The sequence below is a fragment of the Phalacrocorax carbo genome, chromosome Z (genome assembly GCF_963921805.1).
Source record: "Phalacrocorax carbo chromosome Z, bPhaCar2.1, whole genome shotgun sequence".
In the NCBI taxonomy this organism is placed as follows: Eukaryota; Metazoa; Chordata; class Aves; order Suliformes; family Phalacrocoracidae; genus Phalacrocorax; species Phalacrocorax carbo.
In genome coordinates, this window is record NC_087548.1 from 11905035 (window position 1) to 11917694 (window position 12660).

Sequence of the window (12660 nt, forward strand, 5' to 3'; positions counted from 1 at the left end):
CTGAGACCTCCTGCAAGGAATCTGCAAAGCCCTTGGGGACCATGAGTCGTGGGAGGGCTGCTGGTCCCAGGTGGAGAGTAGACTGTCTGGATACTGCCTGCCAGCAGCAGAGAGCCACAGGCTCTGCATGGGTCTTAGGACAGCAGCCCCAGCTTGGAATTTAATGTGTTAATCATTTGAGACATGCAGGTAATTAAATACCATCACACTGCAGCATCCATGAGGTCACTAAGCAGTGGATTTTCCCCATGTGCCCCTGAATTTCTTGCACATCTGGGGTTGGGGAGGCTCTCAGCAACGGGGACCAGCCATTGCATGTGGTTTTGAGCCTCTCTCCCATCCTGGGACCCCATCCCAGGGTCAGGTTTAGAGCAAGGGGAACCCCAGGAGGGTCCAGATTCTTGCTGGATTCACCCCAAACATAACAAGCCAGGGAGGAAGGGGAGCAGCAGTGGATGGGAGGGCAGCGGGCTAGTCTGAGCAGGAGGCAGCTGACATGCTTGACCGCAAAATGGGGTTATCCACCAGCTTGGGGGATGCTGGGAGAAGGCAGGAGGCCTCACAGTGCCCAGGATTGCTGTGAAATCCAGCTGGCTCCTGGCATGGCCGAGATAGGGCACCCCATATGTGCCTGGCACTCCCTCACTGCCCAAGCCAGCTGTGAGAGTTCACAAACATCTGTGCCTGCCCTGCAGCCACCGGGAACAAGGGATCCTCCTTCATCCTGATGTTCCAGAGAAGGAAGCTGTAAATTATTGCTAATTACGTTCAGGGATGCTGAGTAGTCAGTAAAGAAGCTCTGAGAGCAGGGAGACATTGCAATGCTGGGATGGATCTGGGGCAGAAAGTCACCACCTGGGCATGAGGTGACTGCTGGCAGAGGCAGAGCCCTTGGGAGAGTGGAGGAGGTGAAGAGATTCTAATTAGATGCTAATGAGAATGTAATTAGTAGGTCTCCAGCCTGCCCAGTGCCCTCAGGCTCGCTTGTCCAGCTCCAAGCCAAACCACCTGCTTCAGTGCACCCAGGGTGGTTTAAGCCCTGCAGGGTATGGCCAGAGCTGGGACGAGCCAGCTGCTGCTCCCCATGCATGCTGCCATGCTCAGTTGCAATAAAACACTCTCATAAATTACCCCTGTGAAACAAAACATGACAGATAAAACCCAAAAGTGCATTTGCAGCCTGTTTGCTTTGGTGTTTAATCTCTCACTTATTTTGCTTGCAATTGTCTATAACTCATGGCAGCTCAGCTGCTCCCTCCTGGTAACGTGTTTGGGCTGGGAGGTGGGACTCCTGGGCTGCTTGTGTTGTCCCTGTGGGCAAGTTGCTGCTCTTTCTTGTGCCTCAGTTTCCCCATTGCTTAAGCAGAATCAATAACACAGACGTCATACCATGTTCACCTCAGCTGACCAGGCAGTAGAAGCCCCCCATGCCAGCCCTGCAGATGCTTCTGGGCTGCACAAGGACTGGTGTGATGCCAGCGGTGTGACACTCTCGTGGTGCTTTTGGCTTGGATCTGCCTCCATCCCACCTGACGCAGGTCCTATGGATACGAGGAAAGCCAACTGCTGCCCCGAAACAATGCTGCTGAGCAAACAGCTGGGTTTGTGCACCCAAAATGCGGGTGCAATATTAAATTTACACAATTAAAAAATATTTAAATTAAATTTAATTTAAAAATTAAAAATTGAATTCTCACATGGGAGAGAAACAGTAAGAGCAAAGCCATGATGGATGGCCAAGATGCCAGCTTGCTTTTTAACCCTTCACACCCTGCTTTCAAATCCCCCCAGGGATCAGAGATGCTCGAAAAGCATCTGGTTGGCTCCAGCTACTTCCACCACATTTCAGTAACAACAGGACCCTGTTCCATTGCAGCCCGGCAGGCCCTCTCAGAAATAACGGATGCATTGGCACGAGAGAAAAGAAATGACCCCCAGTCTCTGCTAGGGTCTAAAATTTCACCCCCCTGAGGACTAGCCGACGCATCAGGGGCTTGGAATGATTATGATAAAACCTGCGGGACACCAAGGGCATCACTATGATTTGTGCTGTCTAAATGTTAATCAGAATAATAATGCCTATTGAGACAGCTGTTTTAAAAGGCTGTGATGTCGGAGTAAAAATTCCAATAAAACTCTATTAGCCCTTCCTCGTTACACTAATGGTGCCTGCTGCTAAAAGCCCCCTGCTATAGACACCCGTATTAATGGGCTTATTACAGGAAATAAAATCCGAGGCTGAACATTACAGTGAAGCCTGATTAATTCAGCAAGGTAATCTTTTTTTTCTTCCCCCTCCTCTCTCCCTTTTCTTTCTCTCTCCTCCTTTATTTAATGAATGTGCTCCTTGAAGTGCCAACTTTTGAGCTTCGCTTGAGTTTGGTGAAGATTTCAAACTTATTTTGTTCACAAGAGATGAATCTTTGTGCTGGTTCCTGGTGAAAATGGAGGGGGAAGAGCTTCTTAGATGCCTCCGTCAAACCGGGGAAGAGAGGAAAAGCAGCCAGGCCAGCAGCGAAGGTACTGGGGAGGGGGGGAAATGGGTATCCCACGGGTGGTCCTGGCGAGGTGGCTCTTGGGCTGGGCCAGCCCTTTCCTTGTCCCCACGCAAGTGCATGGTGACATTGGCCAAGGTGAAGCTGCTGGGGGGGCGAGCAGTTGCCCTTCACGACTCCTTCACATCCCTTTTTCTCCTGATTTGTCCTCTTTTGATGCCACCCCTGTTCCTGCAGGAAGGGCTGGCCAGGTCCCAGGGATGTATCCAGTGCCACCCCAAATGCAGCACAGTGGCACCACACGGCACCCGGTGTGGCTGGCACCCCTTCCTCAGCTCAACCTCAGCCCACGCCAAGAGGCAGAAACCCACCGACAGACACACCGCTATTCATCTAGGCTATAAATAACTCCCATAAAAATCCTCTTCCCAGTCTTTTTGTCCTCAGCCAAACCCTGCCAATGGGAAAGGAGACGGCATCTATTTTATGGGCGGCTGGAAGCCGGCTTTGCATTTTTCTGGCTCACGTAATCCCACAGGTACCCTCGTTTCTTTTCTTTTTTAACAGCCTTTTGATTCACATTCCTCCCAGCCAAGTTTAATTACAGCTTCGGCTCCCGCTGCCCAGGGATGGGAAGGGAAGAGGGCAGCTTTGCTCACCCACGGCAGGGGCATGGGGCAAGGGGCAAGAGGGAGGGAGGGAGGGAGGGAGGGAGGGAGGGAGGAAGGAAGGAAGGAAGGAAGGAAGGAAGGAAGGAAGGAAGGAAGGAAGGAAGGAAGGAAGGAAGGAAGGAAGGAAGGAAGGAAGGAAGGAAGGAAGGAAGGAAGGAAGGAAGGAAGGAAGGAAGGAAGGAAGGAAGGAAGGAAGGAAGGAAGGAAGGAAGGAAGGAAGGAAGGAAGGAAGGAAGGAAGGAAGGAAGGAAGGAAGGAAGGAAGGAAAAGGAAGGAAGGAAGGAAAAGGAAGGAAGGAAGGAAGGAAGGAAAAGGAAGGGAAATGCAGCACAGGACTGTGCCCATCCTGGGATGCCCAGACTAACACCCAGGTCCCAGCCTCGGTAATGACTGCGTTTACCAGCCTAACTACATTTTTTAATTAACCACAGCAAGAAGCTGTGTACAGTGTGAGCTTTTGGAGTGGTCTGGGGATGCTGAGCGATGGGGTAGCAATGTCTGGTCTTCCTTGATCTTGATTCCTCACAGGTCTGTAGCAGTCATACCCTTTGAGTTAAGCACCCAGTGCATGGGACCAACCTGCTATGGGCTGGTAACCATTTAATTACGACATAGGGAAGTTGAATTGCACTGGAAAGAAAAAGACGCTAGGATTGCACAGACCCTGCCAAGCAATCCTCAGGGGTCTGCAGGCGGGGCTGGAGGTGGGGTTTCCCTCCAGGGACCTGTGGCCTTGTTGCATTAGGAAACAGGGTGTCCTTGGGTGGGAATGGCTGGAGCTTCTCGCCCCACCTGTGCCCACCATGCCTGCCAAGGCAAACATCCGGTACATATCAAGGATCTCTTCTCCCCCATAAAATGGACATAGCCAATGCTCACTTATTTACCTGTCCCCCCTGAAAAATGATATCTTCAGCATCATTAGTCCCTCAGATCTACCCAGATAGGTTCTTGCTGTGTTCGTCTCCCCATCACAACCTTACCGGCACTGTCGGGCAGTGAAGGTGAGGGTCCCATGGGGAACCCTGCGATGAAGGAGGACAGTCTGGTGAGTGGGAAGAGGGGAAAAAATACAGAAAGAAAGAAAAAAAAAAAGATGAAGAAATCAATTTAGTTACAATCAAGCCTCCTACTGTATTAACTGCTAATCCACAAATACACAAACACATGGAGGGAGTCCTTGGAATAAAGGCATTTCATTAAGCTATTTGCTCAAAGCTGGCTCTGAAGGGTCTGGCACAGCATAGCAACAGTCAAGGCGGGACCATGAGGAGATGCTCACTGGGGCTGCTGATGACCTTCCCTCTTGGCTCAAGGCCGTGGAGCAGTGCTGTCCCCTCTGTAGGGACATGGGCCACCCCACAGACCACATCTGGATCTCTCTGAGGTCCTCTTTCCCAGTCAGGGGGGATATCTCATGGCCCCTCCTAGATGCCTGGAAGGTGACCAGGTGCCCCCCAGCTGGGGAGGGAATTGTTGGCATTGCAGGGCCATTTGCTCCTTTCCTTGGGGGGGGCTGTGGGTGGGGGTGGTTTATAACTCTTCTCTCCTTTCATTTGATCTGCCAGCGAGCTCAGCAGGGGGGAAGACCCTGTCTCGGCAGGCTGCCCAAGAGATAAAAGGCAGAGAGGGCCCAGCCAAGACATTTTTTCCACTGCTTCCCCCACCCCTTCGCCCCTTCCTCCATCCCCTCGGTTTTCTTGGCAAAGGACAAAACGGGAAAATGAGCATACTCCTTTCAAAGCCCTTCTTTCAATATTGAACAGGGCCTGGATTCCCTTCTGGATGCCTGATTGCTGGCATTCCCACTCCCTGCGCAGCCTAAACTGTAACAGCTGGGGGCTGCGGACGATGTTGGGGGGCTGCAAGCACGTGTGGGGAGGCTAGAACTGAAACACCAGCCCCCTGCTTCCCACCCCGGCATCCGTGCTGCTCTGCACCCCCCAGCAAGAGCAGTTCCCCTGGGGCTCCCTTGGCCCCATTACCACCTTTGACTAATGAAGCTCTGCTGCTCTGACATGTCATGAGTTGTGGGGTCTCTGCTCCTGGCAAGCACCTGGGTTGAAAGATGTTTGGCCATGTCCCTGTGTCCCGCAAAGGCTGTGCTGGGTTGGGGCGTGGGAATTGGTTCCACTGTCCCGGAATGCTTGTCAAGACTTGGGAGTCCTGTCCTGCCCCTAGCTGGGATGAAAGCTGCCCCAGGGAACCTGGCAGAGTTGCACCAGACTCAGCTGAGTGTTTCACTTAAACGTTTTCCAGAGATTTTCTTTTGATTTCACCCTTTTCTATTTGATTTTTTAAAGATGATAACGATCTTCCATTTCCAAATGAAAAGTCATTTGGCACCTGTGGGGGGAAAAAAAAGATTTATTTTTCATTTAAAGCTGTTGAAACAGGATAGTTAAACCATTGCATGTCTTTTTTTTTTTTTTTCCCAGAAGGTTTTTGGAAAGAGAAAATCCTCTGAAGTGACCTTTTCTTAGGAAGTGTTTTGATGAACTGGCATTTTCTGGATGAAAAAGCATTTCTATCCAAAGTGCCTGGCAGTTCCCAAGGAAAAGGGCAGAAGTAGAAGGGCCATGGGAGCTGCAGAGGGAGGGAGCCTGATTTGGGGATTTCTCTAGTGGTCTGGGGAGGATGCTTGTGATGGAATGGCAAATTCGGTGCCAGGACCTGGAGGCTAATGGCCAAGGTAGTGAGGACGGCTCTGGTGCAGTGGCTCTCTGGGGATGCTGATGGGCTGGCCCCAGTGCTGCAAGGCAGCAAGGGAGGGGAGGTGAGAAGGGGCAGCCCACGTCTGGCACAGTGCTCCCCAATTCCTCCTTATCAGCACTGTAGCATCTCTCATGCCTTTATCGCACCTGGTGTTACTCTCTGAGGAAGGAGGACAGCCCAATGGGGAGGCCTTAGTGTAAACCTTTAATAGCAGCCATTTCTAATTACTGCTTGAGATACTCTGAGGTGGAAGGATTTGGGTTTGTGAAGGGGCAATGGGGATGGAGGGCTGCTGGCCCTGCATCCACAGTGCTCTTCCTGAGAGGGTCTCACACTGGGATGTCTCCCAAAATCCCAGTCCATGGCAATGCACTCTCACTGGGGCTGGAGTCTCTGCCTCTGGTCTGGCATGATCCTACCTCACATTCAGGGCTGCAATAAGCTTTTCAGCGTTAACAGCCCAAGGGCTGAGCTGAACATCCTCTGGGGCAGCATCCAGATGCTCTGCAGAACTGCTGTCCCTGGCCAGAGTGCCTGCCCTCTCGGTGCTGCCCACACTGTCCCCACTCACAGGAGGGCTGCATCTTCTTGCCCACATCCCATGCTCACACATGATGGATGGGACCTGGGGATGCCCCAGGAAATGGTCTCTTAGAGGCTGCTCCCCTTCTTTAATCCCATTAGGGCGTCCTCGTTTGCTGCTTTTCAGTGTGCCTCATGCGCCATGTGGATTTGCTGTCACTCTGGTTTATTAGTCAGTGTCAGGCAGCGGCAGATCAAATGGCTTACAAGAGCCTACGTACATTACAGCAACACTATTATCTCTCTTCACCAAATTCGTAATCTCCACAAAAAATTAGAGCAAGTTTCTCTGACAAGCCCTGTTCTCCACAAGCCCCATGAGCAGGACCCTAATTATTTTACCTTTCTTTAACTCTTTATGACACACACACTCACCCCCAGCCATTTGTTATTTTGCCTGGGATTGATGTGGTAACAAAAAAGATTGGCTTCACACATGCTTTTAAAATCCCGTCGCTCGCAGGCTGCTGATGGAGGACTGCTCTCCTTGCATTGCTATACCTGCTGCAGAGGTATGGAGCCACTTTTGGGGACTCCCGCACACTTTTTGGAGTGACCTTGTCTGGCAGGTTGGAAGCAGCTGGGGATCCTTCCTGTGGTACCCAGCAGGTGGTGATGATGTATAACTGATTCCTCCTGGCCTTTTCTTATCGGAGGCTTTTAATGTTTTATTTGGCTGCAGGTTGGTGCTATCCATCACTCAGCATTTCAGTGGGGGCTTGCCCCTTTCTAAGACCTTTTTTTCATGTTTTGTGGGCTGGATGCAGGTAGGGCTGGCACCGTTTGGTGCTCGTTTCCCTCTCATGCTCTACTGGCTGTGCCATGTTCAGGCTGACGTATGGAGGCAAAACAGGCAAAACCTCTTATGACTCCTGCAAATCGAGTTGACACAGTCTTTCCACTCTTTGATTGTATTTAATACCTTCTGTTTCACATCTTTCAGCACTTTACAATAGGACCAGAAAATATAATAACTATAATAGTGCAGGTTTTGAAGGGACAAGCTGAGATTACAGTGTCTGGAGGGAGAGGGCAGGGAGAGACAAGGCAGTGCGAGGCTGGACGTGGGGCATGGGGGACACCAGGGAGGAAGGTGGTGGCAGAGGGCTCACTTCCTTGGGCGGGGGTTGGCTTGCCCCTGCTGGGGGTTGCCATCCCTGGGCAATGGGATGAGCTTCAGCTGAAGTGTTGCTCTCCAGGACATGGATGCAACCTTCCAGAACATTGATGTGGCTATGGGGGCTGGGCTTGCTGCATCCCCCTGCTGTCCTGGCACCTGCAGACATGGGTGGAGATAGTGAGGGGGCAAGGAACAGGAGAGAAGGAGTGGAGAGGGGGCTGTAGACAACACCTTCTCCACCGGCTGCTGGTATGGCTTTGGGATGCACCCAGAGCTTGGGAGACCAAGTAGTTTAGCTGTGGCAGGGGTGATGCTGTGGGGCATATGTGGGCAGAGAGGAGCATGAGTGGACTGGGAAGCTGGGGTGCCCTTGTCAACGCTCTGGGGGTGACAAACAGCACCATAGCTCTCACTCAGAGCCTTCTGGGTGGCTACTGGGCCAGCTGTTGGCCTCTGGGGAAGAGACTGGGGGGACAGAGCCTGTGAAAACTCATTATTTCTCCCCACAAGAGCTGTGGCCACGCTGAACAGTAAAGAAAACAGAGGAACTTGCTGGGGCTGGAATTGGAGAAATCAGGAGCATGGCTGCCAAAATCTTCAGCTTCAGGTAGCCAGGGTGGCCAGAGGAGGAGGAGAGGAGGGATGAGGGCATGAAGGCTGTTTGTACTGAGTTGGAGCCAGCACCTGGCCAGAGGGGGTTGATGAAGGGCTGGGACTGCAAGGGCTGGGTTCAGCTCAGTACTGCTGGGTTTGTAGCCAGCAGCTGCATTTCATCCCAGGGATGTTCAGCCTCCCACCTGCACCCCACAGCCTTCAGTACAGACACAGCTGTGGGGCACAGCGCTCCATCCCACTGCCCCTTCAGTGTGGAAATGCCTACAGATACTGAGGGGACTTTTATTTCTAGGAACCACCCACTTCCCTAGAGAGGCCAGAGGAGTTCCCAAATTCAGCATCCAAAATGACTGACCCCGGTGTCATTGCTTTGCATGGGAAGTAACTGATTCCTCTTTGCTTTTTACTCCATGCCGCATTTACGTCCAGGTGTTTAACTCTGACCTTGGATCAATCTGAAGTTATCCATTTTTCCATGACAAGGGCCTCTGAGATGATGAAAAATTGACATGGTGTAATAGCAGAGAAGTGCCTCTGGATCTGCAGCCAATCTCTCCTGCAGTGTGGAAATAAAGCCCTCCAAACACTGCAGAATATCTGAGCAAATCCAATAGTCTCTCATTTTTATATAGGTATATACATGTGTATGTACATGTGCGTAGCTTTATACATACAAGAATTAATATTCTCCACCCATTTCATTGCAGCATCTGGCCATCAGAAATGCAACTCCCAGTGCTGGGTGCTAATGGGATATGTTTTTATTTGTCCTTGTTATAAAGTAGGTATATCCGTATTAACTTTGCAGGGCATTATATTGATGTAGGGCAGTAAACTTTATGGCAGATTTCACAACCCTGTTAAGTGTATCGTCTTAGACTGTAATATTTAGCTGGGAAGACAAGTGAAACCCTTGCAAGCAATAAACGTCTGGGATGATGGTGTGAAGCTGGAGAAGGAGGGGAGAAATGATGGTGATACCTGCAGGATCCTGGGTGTGTAGGAGGCTCCCCCCATCCCAGGGAAAGGGGTTTTCTCCCTGGTCTTTGGCTGCTCCCAAAGTCTCCCAGAGCTGTGTCTCTGCCAGCAGCGATTGCATCCCTTGGGTTTCTGGCTGGCTGCTCCAGAGGCTGTTTGCTCTCCTGTCCCTCCGCCTTCCACCTCCCCAGTAAATCTAATGTGATGCACACTGTGGCCGCTGGTGACAGATAACTGCTTAGCTTAAATCCTGCTTGAATTCCCTTGGCTTATCTCCTAAATGGGATCTTGGTTATAAATAGAGTCCTGCGGACATGGAGGCCTGTTTGGGCAGGGGCTTGTTTGGCAAGGAGTTTTACAGAAGTTTGAGCAAATTGCTGAGAGATAATAACAAGGAAAATGATATTAAACTGACTTCTTTGCTTCCTCTTCATCCCTTGGCTGTTAGCAACCTGTCAAGAAAGTGCAGCTCTCAAGCAGACAAGATGCCACGGGTCTCTGCAGCTCCAGTCCAGCAACTACAGTGGTGAAATAGCATCTTGGAACCAGGAAAAGGAGGGGAAGGTGTCCCCATGTGTGCCCCCAGGGCTGCCCTCAGTGGTGGGCAGACAGGTGTGGGTCCAGGCAGAGTGAAGGCAAGCTGCGTACCCACCAAGGCGCTGATGCTACACAGATGCCGGCTCTCCTTCCCCAGCTCCCAGGGGCTGGCTGCCACCACTGCAGGCTAATTGGAATGCTGATAATTATTAGTGTTTCATTATTTAATTTTCTCCTCATTACACCCTCTGCCTCAGCCTCAGTGGGGTTGAGTGCAGCTCTGCAAAGTCCTTAGGAGGCAGAGGGGGTGATCTACACCCTCACAGGTCACTGGTGAAACCAGATCAGATGCAAACCGTGCCTGGAGAGACTGGATCAAAACCTCATTGCCTTGGAGACATTTGGAGCCACAGCAAGGCTGAGGCTGGGCAATGGGTTAGCATGGCTGGGTCTGCAATGGGTCAGGAGAATTAGGGAAAATGCCCTGAGTTATGAGTTCAGCATGTGCAAAAGGCAACCCGCCAGAGGGCCTATGTGGAACCATGGGTGTGTGCAGGAGAAAAGCCCTGTTGGTGCTGTATCTGTCAAGCATTGCACAGTCAGAATGTTAACGGAACAAACCAACCCCACAAATTAATTTACTTGGATTTGGCATAGGATAAACCTTGCATGGCAAAATCAGTCTACTGGGCAGAGAGCTGGTCACTGGTGGCAATGGGAGTCTCCATCACGAGGGTTCTTGCTGTTGTGTCTTCAGGTGGGCTGGGGAGACTCTGCAAAATGTTATCTTGCTCAGTTATTGCCATCTGGCTGGCCATGATCCTACCTGAACCCCCAGTACATGCATAATACAGTGCCATTGACACCTCAAGTACACGAATAACATCTCATAAGTATCTTGACTACACACGGAAGACCATCCTGTACAATCGGTCCTATTGATGACTTAAAAATCTCTTGTCTCTGCACAGGGCAGTCACTGCTACAGCAGGGACGCTTTGAGGTTTGCCACCCAGGATGGAGATCAGCACATTCAGGCACACAGATAGGACAGAACCATCTGAAATTCACACCTTGAGGGCTCCCATAACAACCAGTCTGATACTTAATCGTGAAGCTGCTGTGGGGTTGTTGCAGACACCATGGGTTGTAGGGATTTTCTCCATCCTTTTGCTTACAAAGCTTTTTTCTTTCTTTCCCGTCTGGCGACCAGACCCCAGCAGGAAAGAGGCAGGTTCTCCTGGAGACTGGGAGCTTTGGGGTGCTGCAGGGAAAAGACATTTGAGCAGACATTGCCAGCTGGAAGTCAGCACCAGGACCCTTCCCTGCTAAGCAGTGCATGGTCCAGGGCTCAGTTGCCAAGTGAGCTTTCACTTGGGCCAAATTTTCCCCAAGGCCAGAGAGGACGGGTAGGAGAGGGACCTGGTGGCAGAGAGCCTGGGCTGGTGCCTTGGAGGAACCCGCTGGCCAGGCAAGTGTGAGTCCAGGCTGGTGCCAACACCACCTGAGGTCACCTTGGCTCCGGCTTCTCCAGGGGACATGACGTGGTGCAAAAGGGAAATGCGAGAGGCAGCTTGACAGAGGGCAATTTGGGTAAAACAGCATCAGGAGTGTCAAAGTAGATTTGTTTCCAATATGGAAAACACCTCTACTGGGAGCATGAGGGAGGCTTAGGAGTTGTTACTTTTGGACAAGAGAGGCAGTGAATTTGATCTGCAAACAAACGGGAACTGGCAAAGCTGACAGCTTTTGCTCTGATTGCTTTGCCTCCTCTGTGCCGGGCTATGTCTTTTTTTTTTTTCTCCCTTAATTTTTTTTTCCTTTTAATTTATTGAAATGCTCTGGATCTTGATTCACTTTCTTTGCTCTTTATTTCTTATTGGTTTGGATGAAACATTAAATCCCCAGTATGGCTGGGATCAAGGCAAGAATAAAAATAGCCCATGGAAAAACAAAGCAACACAAGGACATGAAAACAAGCTGCATTGTTTCTGGTGTTTGGTTTTGGTAGCAGAGTGTGTATGACTCTTGGGAGCAGGATGGGGACACAGGTATGGTAGTCTGTGTCATGAAAGGCTGTTACCAGTCCCTGCACAATGGAGTGGCCAAAATGAATTGGTGGGCTACCCTCTGGCTCCTAAGGAGAAGAGTCTCTGTTAAAATTGGCTGCCTGACTTGATGAGCAGGAAAAGGGAGAAATCTCCCTGCCAAGGGGTGAGGCTGGAGGCTTTTCCTGCAGCTAAGAAAGTGCCAAGAAGGAAGCCTTGCCTTGTGAAATGTCCTTGGAGAGCTGCAGGGGCATGAAGAAATAGCTGTCAAGTGATATCCTCTCCTGATGGTGCTTTTCATAAAAGTAGCATCCTTTGTCACAGGGTGAAACTGAAGCCCAGGGCAATGAGGTGGTATCAGTAGGTGGGGAAGGCTTGAAGCAGCACCCTGCATTCTGGGCATCAGCCACTTTCCCTCTGTGAAGACAGCTTGTGTAGTCAATGTGTCATGTTACTCCTCTTTCATCAGCCTGAAATTACCGTTTGTAAAAAAGGGAAAAGAAATACAGATCTTCAAGAAGCCACTCAGGATGTTGTCTGAGGCTTGCTTTTCTAAAAAAAAATAAAAATCAAAGAAACAGATGTTTCTTTTTGATATTAAAAGGGCTGCAGGGCTGGATCCTACTCTCACTTCCAGTGCTGTGAAGCCAAAGTGAAGCAGCAGTCCCTCCGGCAGGGACAGGCACTCCTCTGCATTGTGGGCAGAGTCTGGCCCCACAAAATTTTGGGAAAGGGATTTTCACCTTTTTGTGACACCTTGCTGTTCATGAGATGAGTAACAGATGCATTTGCAGCCTGCCTGCTGTGGTGCTGCTCTGCGAATATTTCTCCTTCCTGATTGCTGTCTTGTCCACTTTGAAACAGGGCCTGCTGCTGCCTTGATAACTGGATTGAAAGGC